Here is a 23009-nt window from a genome sequence, read left to right as displayed (position 1 = left end):
GGCGTTGGCTGTGCTCGCATGGCCTGCGGCAGCTGTTTGCGCAGGGGGTGGAGATGGTCCCACGCGTAGGAGCCACCTCTGCCACGCTGGGGCCCGGGCCCGTCCCAAGGGTGCTGCAGGGCTCTCCCGCAGCGGGCGGAGAGACTGCGCGGGGGGGTTGCTGGGCGCACACATGCTGCTGCGGTCTCTGCCTCTGCCCAGGGGGGCGAGCACCAGGGTACTGTAAAGACTGCTGTGGGAGAACTGGTGCTGGCCTTGCCTTGGGTTGCCAGCTGGTTAGGTGATTTTCGCTAACTTCGTCTGGCTTTCTGAATCCGTTTCTGAGGCAAGTGGCCTACTTTGTTTTCTTTTGCTTTAATTTTTTTTTCTTTAATATTTGTGTATTATTATTAAAATAAAAATTAATTAGATTTCAAATAATATTTTTTCTAACTAAAATACATAGTCTTTCTCCTGATGTTCTGTAGTAATTATAGTTTCCTGTTTTTTAGCATTAGGAGGAAGAGTGCTTCCGAACTCTTTTCGTACAATTTCTTTGATTAAAATTTAAAGGATGGCTATTATTCCATGTAGCCTGGATAAGGGAAGAGCAGGCTATGTGTCACCGATCACATTGAACTGAGTATGTTTCCATGTCTCTGCAAAGGGCTTGGTTCATGGCTGGGTACAGTTAAATGCTTGAAACTTTCCAGAGTAATGTAATTTGGGATCTAAAGTTGATTAGAGATGCATGATTACAAAATGCACATCATAATTTATATGACAACTGGAATTACATTTAAAAGATATTTTAAATTACCATGAGGAATGTAGTTGTCTAGTGGTGGTGATAATTTTGCTAATATAATTTGTTTAGAGACTTTTCAGTTCATGTTTAAAAACAAGAAAATGTTAAATCTCTTAAATTTTTTTTTCACAGGGCTATTGCATAAACTAAAATTTAATTCTTGAACATATAAGGTTGGTAACATCAATATAATCCAAATGAACCATTTAGGAATGTTGCCTAAAACTAAAAACCTCATCTGAATTTCTTTTTTCTTTCTTCTGTAACTTTTGAAAAAGATTCGGAGCACTGATTGCGCATCTTTAGAGGTCTCTGCCAACGCGTCTTTGAAATATTGCATCTTCCAGTGACAAGACTCAGGATTGTCTCTCCTCTTGATGGCTTACATAATATAGTTATCTCTTTTCAACCATTATTAAGAAATTGTTAAGGGCCTTTGCAGACCACGTTGCTCGGTGGACTACTTTGCATAAAGCACACTGCATCTCTTCCATCTCAAAAAAAAATAATTAAGGGAGCCTATAGAAGACTGTACGTGAGCTTGATAAAATTATTAAGGTATCAAAAGGTTTCTGCAATCATTTGTGACAGTGTAGTTTTCCATTGAAAAGTGTGTTTGGAAAACAAGCAGTTTGTCCAAAAATACTGGAAAAGGAAGCAAGTTTTTAAAAAAAGCTTGAGTTGATTCTGTGGCCAAGGTGGTAATGCAGTGAAAGTTTGTACAGTGGGAATGGCAACATCTATGATAAAGAAATTCTGAAAATTAAGTATTTCAGAGGACCAATTAATGCCTGTGTACTGTACTTTACATGAATAACATGCTACTGTAACAAAACACCAAAGCTGTGATCTGAGAGCATCTGCAAAGTGCCAGTCAATCTGTTCTACTTCTGGGCTGTTTTTTCTTCATCTGAGATTACTCTGAGGCTATCACTTTTCGGAAAAGTAATATTGTATTAATAATTGTTAATAATGATGAATTTTAAAGATTCTGAAATGTCATAATTTGAGAGAGAGCGTGAAAGAGAGTGAGACTGCATTCTAATTGATCGGGGGTATTCGGAGCTAACGTCTTCTATTGTTTTATGGACTGTTAAGTTGTACTCAGGGGAGGTGACTTGCAGTGGGGTCACGCTGGCATAACACTGGGAGGCTCCCGAGTCCAATGCTAAGCATTATTTTGCTTGAAAATTCTAATAGCACCAATAATGAGGCACCTTTACTGTGAAATCAGGAAAAGAAAAATCACCTTTTTGCCCCGAAGCACGGTGTGTTTGGAAGGTCGGAGCCGTACCTGGTGGCAGAGAGCTGCCCGGTGGTAACAGCGTAATCCAGAGTTCCTGGCACGTAGCAGAAGTGTGAGGTTTCAGTAGGACAAAGGACACTGCAGGAGAAACAGTGATTTCTTTGCTTTAGGATTCTTGCTTACAGTGCTGTTAAGAAAGTTAGGTAAGGCCAGGCTTTTAAAGAGCTCAGGACCAGAATTTCATATTCTCAGCCTACACAGCAGCTGCTAGATTTTCAAAATAGCTCCACTCCTAGCAGCTCCTGTTCTGCAAGGCACGGAGCTCTGGGGAAAGTCTGGCTCTCATTTGGGTGCCAAAACGAGATCTGAACTCTCATGAAAATCTGACTCTCATCGAAGTCTGTGAGTACGCTGATTTCTTGGGGAAAAAGAAATAAATAAAAATCCATGAAGTGGAGATGAAAATTAGATTATAGCAGTATATTTATTAATTTAGCAATTAATTTCTTGGCATGATTATGATAGCACTCTGATAACCAGAAGTCTTATTCTCTAACTAGTTGTTAGAGAACTACATATACTGAAAATGAAGGATGACCTGTGTAATTATTTCTAATGGATTCCTCTCTCTCTTTAACATCACTTCTCTTTACATTTTCTGGTGCTTGTTTTTTGGGGCACACAGAACGATGATTGTATGGAGGTTTCCTCTAAAGCTGATTTCAGACAGGAACAACTGTCTATAGAATGTAAATGTATGTTTAATGTGGCTGTGATGCCAACAACAGATGCAAAAAATTCTAGTTTAGATGTATACTCCTTGAAGGTCAGTTGTCTCCTAAGCCTTTTAAATAGAAAAAATTGACCTTTGGTAGATGAGAAGAGGGAAATTTCCTCCAACGGTGGCTACAGTGAAACTGGAAGAAAGGGAACTGCTAGAAAAACTTGTACCTTCACAATATTTACATAGTTAAAGTATAAAATGTTACACCAGTGTTTTGTCTGGATCGGAGTTGGTTTTCAGTAATGTGTGGGGATTTGTAACTATGTTTAACAACATAGATAACAGCAGAAAGGGAAAGTAGCTTCTGGCTTTAGAGACATCTCAGAAATGTGCTTCTCATATGTAAGAACATTGTCTTACAATCTAAATTTAAACGTTGCTTGTTTCCACATGTAGTCCCTGCGCCATTGCTGTGAGCTGTACTATGGCATTATTTCCTTGGAGATAATGGATTCCGGTGATTTATGTGGTACAAAATTAGAAATTAGATCTTACTTTGGATGTTGCTTCTGAGAATTCCCAGTCTGTGTCTCTTTAATGCTATACTTTGTCTAGCAACCACAGTTTATCAATACATATTTTATCATCCAATGTCTTGCAATACATATGCAATAAATGTATATATGCAGATATCAGTGCACATCTATGCATGGATGGTATAAACATCTCTGGGTGTAGAACATAGATGTCGCTGTCTGCCTTATCTCATCTGTCTTGGTGCAATAGTTCAAAGTTTTCCTCAAAAGCTTGAAGTTCTTGAAATCTCATTCATATTTGAGGATATTTTGCAAAGTACTTACACATCACTTACTGAATCTGTGAAACGCTTCCTGAAATAAGAAAGCTGTGCACTCAGGAAACCATAAATACACCAGGAGCGCTAATATACTTTCCAAACAATATTTATAAAGGTTGAGAAAAAGTTCACTACCCTCAAGCAAACAAATAGTTTTTTCCCTTTTGTAGCATCTCTCCTCAAATAAATATACCGAGAAAGCAAATTCTGCAGCAGATACACGAGCCAACAAATGAATTTTAATGCCAACTTTTCAGTTGAGTTGTGTTTTTCCGTTTTTAGCATTAGCTCCATTAACGTATGTGTGTATATAGTTCATAGTATGTCATTGTATGTACATTTTGTTCTGTATATTGGGCTCTTTATAAAGAAAAGAAAGAATGCAGCTCAGCATAATGTCTTATTTCATCCTATTTCAAAACTCATCTTTGGGTGTGTGTGAAATTTCTTGGTACTTTTCCGCCTATGAATTTGTAGGCATTTAGGAAGGCTAAGCTGTAGTTTTCCTGCATTTATGCAGTCAGAGTAAGCCCTGTATTAGCTTTGTTTCGTAAATGAAAAGATTACATCATCTTTGGCCGGTTGCAGAAGTGTCTTTGCATCCACAGTTTATCTACTTCTGCTGCAAGAAACAGTAGCTCTGTTCGCAGCGCTCTGATAAGGCGTTGCCGTGAGTCCCAGGGTAAGCTGCCGATTCTGCGGCGGCCCCTGTGCGACGTGCCCTGAACCCCTCCCCTCTCCACCTGCGAAACCTCCTGCGAGCATTGCTAGACAGACGAAGGTAGGGAACAACAACGACAGCATTGAAAATGCAGTCTCGGCGTGAATGGCTTGGAGCTTTGCTGAACTGAGCCCAAGCCTGACTTCGAGATTTTGTGGAGTTGAAGACCAAATTTCCCGTGACACTATCTGTAGAGGAATTTAGAAAATATGTAACTTCCTTTTCTCTTTTTCCCCAATTATTTTTAAAGGCAGTAGTGGCATTGTTTTGCCTTTTACACAGACTTACTCATGCAAAATGAATATTTTCTTAGGATAAGTGCCCGAAGGCAAAAATCATTATCTTTGAATTGAACTGTTTAAAGAAAGTCACCTTGGAAATGCATTTATTTACAAAAGTTTTATGTCTGTAGCTATGCATGAGTTGACATCTAAATGGAGCAAGGAGTTGCTAACACAGTATTCCAGTTGTTGAGCTGCACTCTAGAAAACTGTAGGCAGCTTGTTCAATGGAATTAACAAACAAAAATGTAAAAATAAATGAAACATTGTCTGCCAGAATTAAAAGATGCAAACAATTTTTCAGGTATGGATCTTAGGACAAGTTGTATAGCTTAACTTGAAGACTAAAATCAGAAAGACCTACTTTTTGTATAATAGGCATGCAGGTGTCTTGGAATGTGCTTGATGGCTAAGTAGTGAGCACCACAGTGGTGTTTTCTGGGTGCTGCGGCATGCTGGTAAGTCTTTGGGAGGTTTCATGGTTGAAGTGGGGTGGTACTCTTCAGTCTTCTGAGACATCAGGGTGCAAGTTACTGGTGCTCTTCACAGTCTATCCAAAAACTTCTTCATGGCTCTGAATAAAATTTGAAAGAGAATAAGATGAAAATTAAGAATAATAATAAAAATATTTTGCATATATTGCAAATATGTTTTATTCCTTATCCTGTTGTCTTTACTCATGCAATTTTTGAAAGCATTTACCTTTCAGCCATGTTGGCTTTACATAATTGAGATCCACCCAAGAATTGAATTGCCTGTAGGTCAAACAGGAGTTAGAATGGGAAGTTGGGTGAAATTTTCCTGGGAATACTCTTGCCTTGCGTTTAGCATGCAGGAAGATCACAGCTGAAAGATGGCTTAGCACGAAGAAGGGGACCTGGAATTTCACTGACAGATGCTTTCGTCGAAGGAAACAGGTGAACCTAGTGCAGTACAGCCTGTGCATTTTGCATCTCAGCAGAGAGAGGAACCAGGGAAGAGAAAATGGAGGCCTGGAGTTTTGGAAGGCAGGCTGAAAAAATTAGCTGAATCCCCAGCATGTTGATGGGTGGGCTGCCAGTCCTGATTCTCTGGGGAGAACGTTTGTGCCCCACTCTCAGGAACTTGTCTCTGTTGCCAGAATAGATTAGTCCTGATTGTGGGAGGCGAGGGGGCTCCTCTCAGAGCTGTGGTCATGCTCATAGTGTAACAAAACTTTTGATGGGCACCAAAAAATAAAAAAGGAAATACTTGCCTTGATGTAGAAATGATGGGGCTGTATGGAGATGTCAGTGGGAAATGCACACCCTTTTCAGTTAGCCTCTGCACACTCGGGGCTGGAAATCATAAAGACTTTTCAGTCCTTTGTTGGTTTTTTCTCCAGACCTGATATGTGAGGGGGTTCTTGTTTTAATGTACCTTCTACTGACAATTCCCCTGCCTCACGGCCTCACACCTTTGCTCTCTTTGAGACTCTCTGTTCCTTTGCCAGCGATGCTTGGGCTGATCAACTTGAGGGAGTTTTGGCCAGGTTGGATTAGAGAGTAATCCATGTTTTGTTGATTTCTCCCAGTGATTTAGGACATTGGATGTTCTTTTTCATTTGTCATTTCATTGTAAACTAGCGGAGAGCCTCCTGGAGTGCTGAAGTGGAACATAATCCTCATTTTTGCCAGCACATCTCTTGGGGAGTTAGTCTGTGTTTGTGTTTCATGTAGCTTCTGCAACTCGGAAATCTCAGGCACTTCACAGACTTTAATGAGCTGAGCCTCCCAACTCTGCGGTTACGTGAAGGAGGATCTGTTGTTCCGATTTTATACATGGAAAGAAAAGCATAGAGATATTAAGTGATGTGCACAAGGTTGCTTGACAATGTAGTGACTGACCTGAGACTAAAGCGGTGGACCTAATTTGGCTTTTTTTGCTTGAAGTGATAGACTCTTATGAATTCTCTTTCAAAATCGTGTTCAAAATTTACCAGGTTCAGGCTTTTGGCTAGAGACTCTTAAGAATGTAAGTTAACTTCCTACCCTGAAGCGCTTACAGTCTGAGAGTGGAAAATAGAAAGGGCACAGAAGCACAGGGAAATCATTACCTGCCTGAAGTCACACACAGCTGCTGGCAAAAGAATGAAATATTAACCATTTTTCAAAATAACTTCCTTAATATAATTTTTGCTGGATATTTCCACACTCCTTGTTTGTCTGATAGTTCAAAGATTTTTTTTTTTTTCTGTGTTTCAGTAGTTTTGTAAAAGAGACTTGTTTAATGGGAAGGGCTTAGTTGGAAGCTCATTTTAAACATGGCTTAATAGGATCAAGAGTATATTTCAAGATTTACAAATATTAAAATCGGAACTGTTCATTTTGGCTGTCCGCTGGGCCGGGAAGGGGCTGCATACACATGCCTGTTGGGGATAGCGGTAGAACGCTGAGGATGAACTTTTACGTTCCTCTGGGTTTTCGGAGATCTATAAATAAACATCTATGTGATACAATCAATGTTGGTTTCGTAATAAGCTTCAATGTTCTGATTTATTTTTTTTCTTTTACTATATGGCATAGTCCCCATTAACTAGCCAACAAGAACATAGCACTGAAGTAAAAACTGTCCTCAGCTTCATATTAAGACCAGCTTAGGTATGTGGCATGTTGGTATTACTTGCCTTGATAATTTTTTGAAAGGAAGAGCTCTGAGGGTGGGGGTTTTTTTTGAGACTGAAATTTGTTTCCCAATAGTTACATAAAATAGCCATGTATTTTCATACCTGTTTAATGCCAGATACTTGAAAGAATTTTATTTTTTTTGTTTTTCCCACGAACAAAATTAGATTTCAGGTCTGTGAAGACTGAAATGGAAAACTGAGTTTTTAGAAATCCTGATGGCTGAGAAGGCAGCTAATGGCAGAAATAGCTGGCTTGCCTTGGTGGGCGCAGGGTCTTAGGAAAGGGAGGAGTTCTGCACCCCAGGGGCTGCTGACCCTGTGCCAGTAGCGGCAGTAGGTATTCAAGCTCAGTCCCTGGTGGCTATCTGAGAAGGAATGCGAGGTTGCTGAAATTCATAGTTGAAAATGCTGGGATAAAATTTGATATCCAGAGCCTCATTTGGTAACTTTCTCTGAAATTGTTCTGATTCACGCAGCATGAGGAAAAAGAAACTTTCTAGTCTGAATAAATGGATGAGAAGGTGGCAGAAAAACTTCAAATATAGACTTTTCTGGAACAAAAATAATCTATTTTCATTACAGTTATGATACTGATGTCGTTTTGTATTCAAAGGGAGAATATAGGCCTTGATTGCTGCTTGAATTTGACACAGCTAAGGCTATAGTCCTCTGATTGCATCATGCCTTAGCCGGGGCTCCGAAAGCTGTGTTAATTCCCAAATAATATCAAAGAAAAATTCTAGATGGTGATCAAGTATAATATGTGGGAGTCTTCTTTAGGAAAGAGATTGATAAAAGCAACAGCTAAATACTGAATATGGAAATTACATCTATTTCTGATCACGAGGGGAAGACTTTTTTTTCTTCAGTCTGTAACTGTGGGAATTCAAAGCTTAAGCAAAAGAAGGCAGAGCTGCAATCTGTTCAGAGGAATGTCATAAAAAGCCAAGCTTGCATACTGACCAAGCAACTACCACCAAAAAACATACAGAAAAGATATCATCATTCTCTTTGTACTAGATGGCGGGTGGAAATAATGTATTTTGTAATATCAGTGCCATTTTGTTACTTTCAGCACTGTTTTCCATATCCTAGGCTAATAAAGCTGTTCTTTTTAAAAAAAAAAAAGAATTACTGAGGACCAAAGTGGTGATTTCGCATGGGCTGCAGAATAATTTGAACTGGTAAGGAAGGATTGCACCCAAATTTTTTGTTCATGTCTTCAGGAACGGGAATTGCTGTGTGGCTTGTTTCCAGTGGTGCCCAGGGGAGGCCTTGGGGTAGACCGTGAGGTCACCTGGCAGGTTTGAAAGGCTTGTTTGTGGAATTAGAGTTGGGATGTGAAAAATGGCTCGGTGAAGAAATGGTACCTATTCTGGATTATAAGAGAAATTTCTTGTTTCCTTTTTAGTAATGGCCCCAAATGCGAGTGAAATACTTCAGCCTGTTCTCAGATGACGGCTCTCTTGGGATGGAAGAGCCTTTATACCTGGTATTATCTTTGTGAAATATCAAGTAGGAGAAGGAGAGCAAGCAAGAACGCACGTGTTAGTGTGTGCGTGCGTCTGCGTTTGGAGTAGCCACTTGCAAAGCATTCTTGGGTTACGCCGGAGGGAGGGCCGGGCGGGTGTGGGGAGTCGCTGGGGGCTGGGAGAGCTGGGTTTGCTGGTGTGCTCAGGGAACGGGTACTGCCCGGAAAGGACAGAGAAGGAATCTTCTTTTGTAAATAAAAAGAAAAATGCAGTTTATGCATTGAGTAGGGGTAAAAATAGCATAAAAAGAGAAAAAAGTGATATCATGTACTTTATTTTTTATAATGCTTAGTACTGAAAGTTTTTTTTTTCCCTACAGTAGTAAAAAAGTGTGACTTACATTTGCGTGCTCTCTCTATACAATCTCAAAGACATGGTGTATTTGAAAATGGCTATGTTAACAACTCTTAGACAAGCAGAAATGCAGGTTTTTAATGTGTGGTTTTAGTTCTTTATACCCTTGTGCCAGTTCCGTTCATCGACATATGTTCAGGTGGGATCTGCCTATCAGTTACATATTCAAAGACTGTAATTAAAAGTTTGTGAAGTTTTGTAATGGATATATAAACCACTTTTTAATTTTTTAATGCTGCAGCCAATAGGTCTAGGTTTGTTTGACCTTCTTCTTGGATAGGTGTCGGGTAGGAATTCTTCCTCCCATTTTCAAAACATTTTAATCTTACATGAAGTACTCATTTAAGAAGAACAAAATTGACCGTAATTCTGAACATTTGGCTTTATAAGTTGCTTGCAGTATTTTAGTAGTATGGGAGCTATTTAAGGTGAAATAAAAATATTACTGGCCACTATTTACCCGGAGTGCACCTTGCTTTTGGTCACTGTGTAGCTGTTCAAATAAAATAGATCTGACTGTAAAAGAATACAATGTTATTTCATAAGTCTTCCAACAAACATACTAAACTAAAGAGGTTACAGAAGAAATAAGTTTGCTTTCTGGCCTTAATGTATGGCTTTAATTTTTTTCTTTCTTCCCTCTTTCCAGTTTGGGTCAAGGCTAAAAAGTGACCTTACCTAGGATTTGTCTTCTTTCAGGGGGTCAGGGCTGACCATTTATTATTGTTTTGATCGTAATTTTTTGTAGTTGAAATTAGTTCTTAATTTAATGCTGCGTTCTTTACTCAGATGCTCTTTAATGTGCAGAATGGAAACTGTAGCTTCTGCCTCGTACTCCTGAAATGCATTGGCTAATAGTTTTCTGCAGGTGTGCTTCTCTGACCACATCCTCTTATTATCTTCCCTACCTTATCACCACCTTGCTGAAGCATTATTATACTAAAACTATGTATTTGTAATATATTACTAGGAAAACTTTTCAAGCTTCTTCAGAGCTTTAAAAACCCGTGCCTTTGAAGTACTTCTGCCACAGGAGATTTAATGAAGCTAAACAGAACAAGGAACGTGATTCCTTTAAACAGCAGCGTTTCTTGACAGAACGAAAAGATTAATGGATGAAGTCCCTGGGAGGCCATGGAAGTTTTCCTATTAATTGTAATGATTTTGTATAGAAACCACAGAAAGAGAAGAAATAAGAGCAATAATGAATAAAGTTCGGTATATAAATGGTTGCTAGTAAGAGTTTTATGAAAAATTCTTTGTTTTCAGTAGCAAAGGAGTTGTGAAAGGATGGATGATCTCGTGGCAAACAGCACGGTGCAGGCTCGTAGTGGAAGTGGTACTTTTCTGAATGACCATAATACTATTACAAACAGACCCTATAAAATTTGAGTTGATGCAAGTAATTTGGAGCAGTATTGCATTATACCAGTGAAGAAGTGTAGCAGAACTTAGGGTTTTTATTTCTTAGAAATACCAGTATATTAATCCAGCAATATGAAAAAATGCTTTGTGTGAGAAAACCATACTGGACTTTTTCAGGTGATGCTTTTGTGATTGAGATTTAACAAATGCGTTGAGAATTTTTGCATTACTGGTTTATTGATATAGAATATACCAAAAAGTGTTTTTCCTCAACTATGACTAACTTGTATAATTATAATTAGGAAAATAAAACTAAATGTTTTTTTAAGATGGTGTAACTGTTAATTATAGCTTGGCTCTTTACATCAGAGAATGAGCTCTGTTTACCTGTTTGTTGACTAATATTAGAAAAAACTGATGATCAGTACTGTTTAATTAACTGCTACTAATTGCTTTTAGTGTATCTAAAAGATAATAGATGTTTCCTGCCTAGTTTTCCAAGCAGTGCAGTTCACTGTGTTTTAGTGGAGTCAGTATGGCTCACATGGCACATGACGTGCCACAGAACAAGCAGTTCACAGCAATTTGCTGCATTTCATATGTATGGTGTATGTTTTGTGTCTAACATGATACTGACTGACCTTCCAGAGATGGTAATGCTTAAATAAACATAACAAAATGGGTAAGCCTATACTATAGCTTTTCTAGTATTGTAATCTCTTTTGGCCAGTGGTGAAGTTAATAACATGTCATTATCACAGGATTATTCTGTGCTCTTTGGTAATGAGCGAGGGAAAAACGTAAAATCTATCAGCCAGAACCATGAACCAGGTGTTTAGTCTTTGCCCAGTGGTTTGCCATCCAGGTGCTGAAAGATGAAATGCTATGTTTAAAATTCTAATTTTAAAAGTTTTATTGTTATTTAACTTGCAGAGCAATTGCACTGATTTCAGTACACTTTGAGGGTCAAGAGCAGCTCTGAAAACTGAGGCTGCTGCTTAGGAGCCCAAAATACAGACTTAAAACTCTGCTAAGAATGTAATTTTGAAACTTTCGGTCAAAGATTTTAATTATCAATCAACCACCTGAATAGTTACTCCAGGGTCCCTGAGAGTGCATGAGACTACAAACAATTTGAATTTAGGAGACAAAATATAATTTATAATTCCTGTGTATCGAATAAGGCCTAACCATTATGAGCTGTTTCCGAAGATACTTGTACTTGGAAAATGTGGTTGCGATTAATAAATAACTCCAGACTGCTTTTAATGTAACAGTAGACTGTGCTATAAACAGGAATGGGAAAAAATGATTACATTTAATAGAGTTAGCAGCTGTAAGGGGGCCATTATATTAAGTGACTTAATGAATACTGATCTTGAAGCAATAAATCAAAATGCAAACAATCTACTCTAATCAAGTAAGCAGAATATTTCAGATACTTAAATTATATTAAATGAACACTTCAATCAAGGTATGTACCTGCACATGTTCTTATGTTTAATCTAGTTATTGTTTGTGTAACATCACGTTTAGGTTGTATGTTTAATGCAGGCTTACTCTTTTCTTTTCTGCATTTTCTGTTGGGTTGTTGGTTGGTTTTTTTGGTCTATTTGCTTTAAGTAAAGAAATTGCTTGTAGCATAATTAATAGTCCATGTGAAATCCTGTCCTGGTACTGAAGGGTTCTCTAAAGAATGATCAACAACAAGGTTATTGTGAAGGCTATGGCAACAGTTTCTTCAGGTAGGGGTAGCTCTGTCTTGGTATCTGCATTTACAAGTTTATTTAGGGGTGTTTGTGTATCTATGGATGTGTATATATACATACGTGCCTATATATGTCTGTGTGTATGTGTGCATGTGCGTACATGCACAGGTAATGTCAGTCGCTACCCACTAGCGAAGAAATCAAAAATAAAAAAGTTACAGTACCATCATTTTCTGGGGAACCAGTAGCTGTTCTACCATTGTAAATACATAATATGGAAATTAAAAGGAAATTACATTTTGTATGCTGAGATTCTAATCCTGGAGTCTCTTGCAGGATCGTGGAAGTGTTCTTTCACGGCCCAAATGCAGCTGGACCAGTTCAGGTCTTGAGCCCACAGACATTCATATGCATACACAGAGGTATAGTTTCTGGAGACTATTTACTATGCAAAATCATCAGTACTTGCCTCTGCCTTTGCAAGGTGCTGGTCTTAGCTTGTTTAGTAATTATTTGTATACTTTAGCTTTTTCGTGTTTATTTCAGTTTGCACAACTGTTTCAACTTCATCAAGATTTACAATATATTTAGTTTATTTAGTTGCAAACCTGCAAGCCAGAGGGAGATGATGTGTATAGGGGCATTTCTGAGCCAGGCTTGCATTGCCTGAAAATCCATCACTGAAGAACCAATAGATACCTTGTGTATTTTCTCAGTTTATACTTAGTTTTGTTTATGTTTTCTTTTTAGAAGTGGAAAATAATACCTGTGAGGCTTCTATAGCTGATTAAAGTATTCAGAGGTCCTCAGTGTTTGACTCTTCCCTTTATTTTGGGAATAGATTGATGTTTTTTGCCTCATGAATCATTCAGCCCTGCTCCTGGTGTCTCTAGTTTTGTCTGGGATCAGAACATGCAGTTGACCTGCTTCTTGATAGCTCCACAACAGCAAACTTGAGTCGTAACAGCAGAAGTGGAAAAAAATAAAGAGCTATCTCAGTTTTGTAGGCTGCTTGTCAAAGCTGTGAGTAGAAGGTGAAGGTCTGCATTGTCTGCTGGCAGAGTAAGGAGGATGGAAATGTATTCATTTTGATGGTAACTGTAAGAGATGGACAGTCTTCGGATTATCAGCAGAACAGAAGGTGATATTATAGCTGCAAGGTGCAATTATACCATGCAACTATAGAGTCTGGCTTTTTAGAACCTGCAAGATGTGAGCAGGCATCAGGAAGAAATGCAGTACAGCTATTTCTGGATTAGGCAAGCACAGGTCTTATGCTTGAGCTGCTGACGAGTGCCTACCAATGTCTTGGCTGGGTGGGTCTGCGGAGATGCCTTTTTGTTGGTCTAACGGTAGAAATAGATTGTACCAAATGAAACTGGTACAACCCTTGTAATTTACCATGGCTGTCCCTAGTTGCAAGACACTTTAATGAAGTGCCCCAGTGTAGGTGTGAGGACAGATGTCAAGGGTTTCATATTTAGTTAAACAACACCTTGAAGAAAATAGTGAAGCAGTACTGAACTAGTTTTCCTGTGTGTCCAGCCCTACGCGTATTAAGAAACAGACAAGTGCAAGGAGACTTTAGACTTTCTGCTTTATCTTGAAAAATTTTTGTACCTGTGCTGTTGCTGTTGTTTCACTGTCAATGCACCACAGCACAAAGTCTGTCAGAGTTCAAGGGGTGTCTGGGTGACACTCTGAGTCATATGATTTAGTTTTAGGGAGTCCTGCAAGGAGCAGGGACTTGGGATCGATAATCCTTATAAGTCCCTTCCAACTTGAGATCTTCTATGATTCTAATTACACTATTTACGTCAAGGGTTCAGGGGACTGGCTGTGATTTAGCTCATACTTCCTAATTTCTGCTAAAAACTGGTAGATAATAACTTGGTTTTTCGAGCAGAATTGATCTTCAGTTGTCCAGACTGCAGCTGTGGTTAGCCTAACTTGGAGGCCATTAAAAGAGTATTTACTGAAATTGCCCCAATTTTTTAACTATCATTTGTAAGAAATAAAGGATTAAACTGTCAGTCACAAGTTCTAGTACTGTAGACTCTGAGAGTACCTTTAATGTCACCTCTAAACGTTGCGTAGTTCCACTGAAAAAGAACAAATGCTGCTTTACCGCTTTTAAAATGATGTTGCTGCAAAACCCAGAACAGGCTGTAAGCAGTTAACAGCGCAAGAAGAATTATTCATACTGAGACAATCAGTCTTTGTGCACTGACGTTGATGTTACTGTCGATTGACAGTGAGCTTTTCTAGTCAATCTATTGAATTACAGAAGGCCATGTTTCGGAAACTGTCATTAAAAGTGCCTCTGTTTTGTGAGAGCAGCACGTCCTTTATTCTCTCCTAATGGAATTCCCCATAACAGATGTGACAGGCCAGAAACTGAAAATGTTATCGTAGCAGGAAAAATAGGTTAAAGTGCCTTTATGTTTTTTAATCCTTTTATTCTTTCCAAATTAGAAGTTCACCTTAAAAAACAATACTTCAGTCACTTTGGTTGATACACTTTTATTATCTTTATGATCAGAAGTCACATTGTTTTCCAATGTGATCTTTCAACGGTGTTTCGGCAAAGCGAAGTTATCTGTTAATTTGAGTAATGCAGCAAAAATCTAATCACTTGGAAGCTAATACTGTGTCCTGTGCCACAAATGTTTACTGCTTTGCTGCTTGTCACAATGTAATGACTGGCATGATTAATTGTATAAATAATCCTGAGAAGGGCGAAGTCCTTTATGCCTATGGCCTCCTGCGCGTTTTCAGTGTTATCCTGGTAGAGATGATCACGTCCTAGACAGGTATGGACATGACATTATACCAGTCCATAAACTTCAGCTGATGCTGTGAACACCTGTCCGTTTCAAACTTGCAATCTCATGGCAAATCAATGCTAACTGAATATTACAAAATTTTTATTTGCATTCTGTTGATGTCTGTGCTGACTACTGCTGTGTTGTGTACCCATGGCGCTCTGTCTCTCAGTCCCTGCTCCGAGGCCAATGGACATAAATAATTGCTTTCAGTAAGATGGGATCCGTGTTAGTGATTTGTCCAACACATACACTTGATATTAAATTGTAGTTTTTAACTTGATGCTGTGTAGGGTGTCTTGTAAGACCTTTTTTCTGACTCTCTTGGAAGGATGGGTGAGGTGAAGAAATATGGAAGATTTGTCAGATCCATTGCGTTGCTGTAATTACTTGGCTGACTATTATTGAATGAGATTGTGAAGATGCGTTTTGGTATTTTATGCTTTTATGCTTTTGTATTTCCTAGTGGCTGAGTTGGAAACGGTGATGTGTGCTGAATTTTAATATTTGAAATAAAAAATCCTGCCCCTTCTCTGGCAACTTCTTTGTGAGTGTAGAGAGAGAAAGTCTTGGAGAAGGAGTACGTGGTCCTGAGTGAGGAATGCTTGCGTTCAGGTGGAGCTGTGTTAGAAAGGTTCCTTTTCTTCCTGACTCCTTAAGTCTAAGAAAATTCTGAGAATCAGGACAAGAGAAAGGCTATGCTTCTCAGAACAGAAATCGAGTACTGAATTTTTTTTAAAAAATAATTTCATTTTTATTTATTCATTTCATCCATCCATTCATTGATGAAAAACGCTATATTAAAAAGATAGCAAATTGAAAACTGAGATCCATGATCTTGTGGCATGATGGGAACTGATGCTGAACTTCAATCCCTGTGAATGCATGGCTTCTCAAGATTTTTACTCAAAACATTTCCCCTGAATAGTAAAGGAAAATCTGAATTTGCTGTGTGGAGTTTTTGTTTGTTCTGTTTGGCTCACAGTTTGCCTAATACATTGGAGGTGAGAGGAGTCTGTGTGCCTGGAAGAATACTGGTATGCTTTCATAAATTAAACAGTATCTGCTTTTTATATCATTATAAACCAAATACTTTTTATTGATTCTTATAAGCCCCAGAAGTTCTTTTCCTCTGAAGGAAACAGAACTTAAAGTCAATGAAAATATGTCATTTGTCAGTAAATATGTTTAATCCCCCTCTGCTTTTTTTTCTCCCCATTCTAGTATTTTTGGCCTGTGTAAAGTTGTAATACCCATTAGCCTGGCAGCAAATAGGGTAGTGGTTTCTCTCTAGATGTGTGAGAAGGTAGGAAACAACACAAACAGAAAAGCAGCTTGGAGCAATTAGGTGAGTTAGACCAGAATCAAGGGCTGCAAGCATCCTCCTCCAGGAACACATGCTTCCCGGGACAGGCTACAGGTTGAAAACATACCCCCGGAGGCTCTCACATCGGTTGTTATTCACCTGTGCATCCAAGCAGCTAATAAAAAATACTATTTATGGAAGAGACTCTGACAGCAGCAGTACATCAATAGACATGTTACCTTGGTGTAAACAACATCCTGAGCATACAATGTTAAATAATTTCAGTATTGCAAATAAAACTATTTATCTGGAAATTTAGCAGGTTTGCAGATTGGTGTCTCTACAAGGCACTGGAGAAACGATATCAAGCGACCCACATTATTCTAATACTGATTTTATTTTTAACTTAGCATAGAGGAATAAGAGGAGTTGAAAATGTTGCAGCTGCCGTATGCCTTTTCTCTCACCTTTTTGCTTGACATTATCAATTGTAGTATGAAAATTAAAAAATACATTTTCTCCACATATGGACCAGTTAAAATGATAGAAGTTGAAACTAGAATGATACTGTGATCACTGACTGGTTACCACTTTCTTAGTCTGAATTTTCGACTTACAGCTTGCTTAGGCTGCTTTTCAATTGCTCATCTAGTAGGGAAAGACCTCCTATCTCTTCTTCTCAGGATGTTTTTCCCTATAGTTCCTCAACAGAACTGCTGAGTTTTATGTGCAGTATCCATGGATGTATTAAAAGCCTGATGAGAGCATTTGAAAGTGCCAAGCACTTGCTGACAAATCCTAGAGGCTTGTTTTTTAATGTTTCTTAAACACACGTTGTACTTTTCCAAAAATTCCCTCAGCATCTTTGCTCTTTTGTTTGAGTTGCAGCTCCCTGCCTTTTTCTGGTACTAGGAAAACAGGTTATCTTTCAAAGTACTGGGGGCAATTCCTTTGGTCTGGATTATCAGCTTCCACCATATATGATAGACTTTCTGTATGCAATATTATGGATATCTGAGTTTTGGGGAATGAGGGTAGTTCTCTCATTTTGCTTTTTGTTTTAAACATTTCTTTTGTAAATGGTCTTGATAAGGTTGGATGGAGAGAAAATATTTCAGGAACTGTTAAAAATATCCAATTTGTGCAATGTGTAGGAGGTTACCAAACCTGCCAGTGCCAAGGTTGTGGCACGTACTTACAGCAGATGGGCGGCATGGTAACAGAAAGATAAGATACACAAGAGGACTGAAGTTTGTTTATTTGTACTCCAGTAGTTTCATACCTGCATTGTTTTGTGTGCAGGTGATGGACCACGTTGAGCTGCCTTGGAGGGTAGCTGTGGACTGGCTGCATTTGCTGTTAACATGGGGTTCTAGCTGGCCGTAGCTCCAAGGATAATACCTGTTCTGTGAATTGTTGTTGTCACCTGTGAAGCCTGCCTTTCTTTTTTCTTGAGTCCAAATATATTTCTTAATTTATTGATTCTGGTAATGTGGTTTGGTATATAAATTCAGTATTTTTTTGTATCTATGGGCACCTTTCTCCTAATATTTTCTAAGCCATTTTTTCTTTTGCTGATTGGTAGAGGTTGCAAAAATCACTGAGTTCTTACAAATTAAAATTATAGTTGGGCTGCAGCAGACCAGCTGCAAGATGAAGGTCTTTCCGGTGCCCTGGGGGAAAGGATGCACTGAAAACTAACTGGTCCTTGTTAGAACACCAGAAAATTCGACAGGATTGTGTCTTTACATATGTTTTTGAGGATAGGAAAAGTTTTGTGTTTTCGTAGGCACTGAAATCAGCCAACCACAAGATGTAAATCTAGAGAAAATCCAGACTTCCTTATTTCCCATGTTTATGTACTATGTGCAGCTTTTGATGTCTTCTTCACATTTGTGGATTCAGTCATGACTGTCACTAGTGAGGACTCTCAAACTTAACTATGCTTCAGAGAAACCATGTCCCAAGAAAGAAAACCAGAGCAAGCTTTTAGCCCACAACCCCAGCTATACCAACTATATTTTAAATCTGAGCCAGATGTTTTACCTCATTGTAGGAGAAATGGGGGTGAAGGAGAGAAAAGCTGATTAACCAAATAGATACAAATGGATATGTTATCTTGTTAATCCTTGGTTATTACAGAGAACAGTAGCATAGGTGATAAATAGGAAATCATGGTGGAACTTGAAGCAGATATATATAAAATCCAGTATTTTATACACTGACCTTACTAGATGTAATGAGCCAAAGCCGAGTGCGTCCACAGTAGCTGTGAAAACAAGGAGGAATTAGGTATTGGGTTTACGTGCTTTGCTGAATCAGAACTGTAACTGCAGCGTAAAGCTGACCTAAAATCAAGTTGACTAACTACAAGAAAAGTAGTGCACAGTGGGTGTAAGCTGTACCTCACCTTCACCGTCTATGTTCTGCTTCCTGGAGAAGGAAAAGGAAGGATTTCAAGGCCGTTTCATACACTTCATTTATCTGCAGCTGCCATAATGACTCCCATGGGCCCACCAACAGCCAGCACAAGTTGAATCAGGCTCTCGGGGATCAGCCAGGCGTAGCATAACTCCAAAATAAAAAGCATACAAGACTTTTTGAAAGCAAGTAAGTTCTCTGTGACCCAATGATACAGCCTGGCAGGTTTGTACTCGGATATAGGACGTGTTTTATCTAGTTCATTATATGCATTTCTGAGGTCAAGCTGGGTTCATTAGTTTGATGCAATTTGTAATATGAATTAAAAGGCCATATTTAACGTGCTAACTATTTGGGATTTTTACTGGTTTGAAGTAATTTGCTCTGGTATTTAGATGTACGGAAATAAAGCCTGATCTTGTACGTGCCAGAGAATGATACATGACCTGGCGATGAAATACTATTTAATGCTTGTCATAAGTGATTTAGTGTTGATATTTAAGTATGTGTTCATGGATGTATGTAGATTATAAAATGGTTCAACACAGCATGAATGGAAGAGGGAATGCTTGTTCCTCTTGATATCTACTGCTTTTACAGCTCATTGAGTCAGTGTGTCTTGTCATTCACCATTTCCATACAAAGAAGATGAATGTAGTCCCCCGCGTGGCATGTCTCAGGAGCTGGGAATGGGACCTTTGCACAGCTGAACAAAAGGGATTTGTGTATAGGCTGCTGTGGTTCACTTCCAGTGTCTTTAGAGCCTTCTCTCTGCTTTCCAATGCAGCGTGGAATGTTGTTTCCAAAGGTGAAGCAGTGGCATTCCTCCCTGTTAGGGCCACAGCGTACTGAAATGGATTCTGGTCCTTTGTATCCAGATAGATGCTTACTACTCTGAGCTGTCATTCAGATTTGAGAAGATGGTGGGTTCAGCTCCTAAGGCAACAGTGTTCCTCATGTTGCAGCCAACTGGGGAATTCATCATCCTTCTTAATATACTGACAAATTATTGCCTGTAGTTCATTTCCATGATCAAAACATATGGTAAAGGTACTGAGATGCCAGTTTTCAAATTGGTTCTCTTCGTATTTACCCATCAGTGTAGTTCAGGAGTTCCACAGCTTACCATGCTTTTATGGCACTCGAAGCAGCTCTTGTGTCTGTGCAAAGACACGAAAAGGTCTTTAGATGTCCAGGTGTCTTTCATCACCCACTGTCCCCATCTCATTTTGAGAATTCATGATCTAACCTAGTTCCATTTCCTGCCTTTTTCACAAAAGCAGTATTCTTGTAAAGAGCCTCTGATGCCCGCATCCTGCCTTCTAAAATTATCTATGCTTCTGTTAAAGACAAAGTTTCCAAGTGCAGTTACACATACACAATTTGAAGCAATTGGTATTTGAAAGGGTAGCAGCAGATAATGGCTTTGTTTCTAGCTCCAGATGTGTTTGGACATTGCAAAGTAGTCATACTTTTGGTGCATGGTATCTTGATACTCTGATTCTGCTGTGGATAGACCTACTCTTCCTCCTTTGACAAAATTAATTTTACTAGATATTAGCTCTCCAAATAGACCTTTTCTTAAAGTTAATTTTCTTTCTAGAATCTAGCATTATGCTTCCTGTTTGAGGATGCTGGCTTGTGCCGTGGATTTGCATTTCCCAGATGTGACGCACTGGTGGCCTGCTCAGGTCCACTCTTTACTTAGGTAGTGTTTTATTTTTTAGTAAAGATGGAATTAATACCTCAGAGTACTTATATGCTAATTTTTTTACTTTGTTTCACTGTGCAATGGAATACCGTTTAGGAGATGGAACCTTAGGAATTTATTTCTATCATCTGTTTCAAAGACTTAGCAAGTTACAACATGCTGTCCCGTTCTATCTGCCAAAAAGTCTTCTAGCGGTAAAAATCTGCTGTGAGTTGGCCATAGACTTTTTGGAAGATGTTTAGATTTGGGCATTTGTGATGTTTTTGATAGTGAAATGATTTAAAACTTCAGATGCATAGTTTAGCTTAATATTGATTTGATGAGTTTTGTCAGTTCCTAAATTTCCCATGTAGAAAAACCCCTTCTATTGATGTCTGTCAGCTGTGGGCAGTTTTCTGTTTGTGAACCTTACATCTTATACCGTCATCTGATGGAATGATTTTTCAATTTCTGTATGTTGAGAAAAAAAATCCATAGGTCAGCTTTTCTACCCTGACCAGGTCCCATAGTAAGCTGTGCTGTCAGGAAGAAAGATGTTCCATATTGACACCCATCTGACAAAGAACACTGCAAAAATCATTGTCTGTGTTACAGGGCCGTGAGCAAAATATATTTCATAATGTTCATAGACTAGCAGTTATTGACAACTTCATCTAAAAAATGTAATACTGCAGGAGATAAAGGTGTTATTTCTGAGAGAAAAAAACCCAAAGATTGCTTCTCAAATGACACCTTTCCATGGCAGAAATGAAAGCAGTCAGCTGCTTTGTTAGCTTTAAAATTTTAATTTGAGAAGCCTATTTGGTCTGTCCTTTGTCCTTTGCTACAAATAGAATTCTACTTATGAAGCATCTTTGAGAGAAGGGTTTCTCAAAGCTGGTAAAAAATTTTCAGTTAGATTTATTTTCAGTAACTTGCCTAGCATGAACTGTTCAAATTTAGAATGTTTCTGTATAGGCTGGGCTATATTTCCATAACAGAAGGCATAAATTGGTCAGTATATCTATTTTATATTAGTACCTATGTTGTAGTTAAGTGTTCGGCTGTCAGGACTGATAGTATCTTTGCTTCCTCTCCTTTCTCCTCACATGAAAGTAGCTTGTTTGTGTTTTAATTTTTGGACTAGTTATTGTATAGTGACTAGAACTTTTCAAGTATTTCTTGGTATTTTTATTGTTTGAGGTTGAAAATGCCTTTGGAGTATCATTCAGATTTCAGGGGGATTCTGTGAGAGAGAGGTGTTGGGTATCGGATGATGCCCTTTTTTCCTTAGGGAACAGCTTCTTCTAATAGAAGCGTGCTTTTATTTCTCTTGTTCTCAGTGAGGGTTCAACTGTATGGGAAATACAGAGATGGTAATTTTTATATCGTAGGTATTCACTAGAAGGTAATAAAAATTAGTTTCTCATGGTTTGCATCCCTGTATCCCTTTCAGGGCCCTGACTTTGACTTGAGATGGTTTGCTGGGGCAGGCGTAGGTGTGCTGCGGTTGCGGGAGTTCACCGTGCTGTTGCTGGAGCTCTCCCACGCCTCGCAGCCACCGCAGCAGCCTCGGCGACCTGGCTTTCAACCATCCGTGTCACCCGGTGGAAGGCTGCTGGGCTGCCGTTCGGCGTAAGGCTGCAGTCCTCAGTCCTGGAGGGGTGTTGCAGGGCAGCACACGACGGCAGATTGTCAAGCAGCAGTGCTTCAGGGCACTAACTGCAGCTTCTGGAGGCATCCGCGCTTGAGTAAAGCAATCAATTTGCTGGATTAACACAACCCAAACCAAAAACCCAAAGCAAAACAAAGTACCCAACCCTCTGTCAGGTTTGGAACACTGAGAGTGCTCACAGGGTTTTCTAACTTAGTCCACTGGCAAATTGTATTAATATCCTCAATAGTTCTTAGATGAAGATAAGCCAAATTTAGCTTTTTACACAGAAAAAATTGGTACTTCAGAAATATCGCACCATTTATTGTGCTGAAATTAGACATTAAACAGACACAGTGGTCAATTGGTAAAATAAGTGTCTTTGGCACTCACTGAAAGTCTGGTAGGACTGCGATCAGAGTATTCAAACTGCTTGCAAAAGGCTTCCTGTTTATAGTTGGATTTGCTGCATGATATCATGTAGATAATCTGCAAGTTCTTTGCATGTTCTTGAAGCCAAAGCTATACACAGTTTGTTTACTTAATCCTGGGATATTTTTCTCCTTTAGGTTATCTTATACATTTCAGATTTTTGGGTCCATATTTTTAATATCCTTCTATTCATGGTTGACCACCAAACAAATCTTCAGAGTAATGAAACCAAGCAAGATTATCTGAAATTTTCAGTGAGGTTGAGAGATACATTCTTCGGCTAGAACGTGCGTCTTTCTGTAGGTAAATTTTTACCACTCGAGTGGTCAAAAGAGGGACTCGGCGTCTATGTCCTTGGAGCTGTTCCGGAGTCACCTGGGCACAGCCCGGAGTGACCTGCTCTGCCTGCACGGGTGGCAAGCAGGGCCTTGGGCCACTGACCTCCGCAGGTCTCTCCCGACC

General features: G+C 39.0%; 1 protein-coding gene across 33 annotated transcripts in view; it reads left to right on the top strand.

Moving 5' to 3' along the window:
• RBFOX1 (RNA binding fox-1 homolog 1) overlaps positions 1 to 23009 on the top strand; it is a 1166109-nt gene that overhangs the window by 349155 nt on the left and 793945 nt on the right. For 4 of the 33 annotated variants that reach the window (XM_075435962.1, XM_075435973.1, XM_075435974.1 and 1 more), the window contains exon 1: positions 2394 to 2435. The exons of 23 other annotated variants lie outside the window; for them this stretch is intronic. The gene's annotated coding sequence lies outside the window, so the exon portion shown is untranslated. Of the gene's footprint in view, positions 1 to 2384; positions 2436 to 23009 lie in introns of those variants that run through there. 6 more of the 33 variants (XM_075435977.1, XM_075435948.1, XM_075435976.1 and 3 more) reach the window with 3 other exon arrangements.

Source organism: Opisthocomus hoazin, chromosome 15 (assembly GCF_030867145.1).
Source record: "Opisthocomus hoazin isolate bOpiHoa1 chromosome 15, bOpiHoa1.hap1, whole genome shotgun sequence".
Classification (NCBI taxonomy): domain Eukaryota; kingdom Metazoa; phylum Chordata; class Aves; order Opisthocomiformes; family Opisthocomidae; genus Opisthocomus; species Opisthocomus hoazin.
This window is presented reverse-complemented; position numbering and strand designations above follow the sequence as displayed.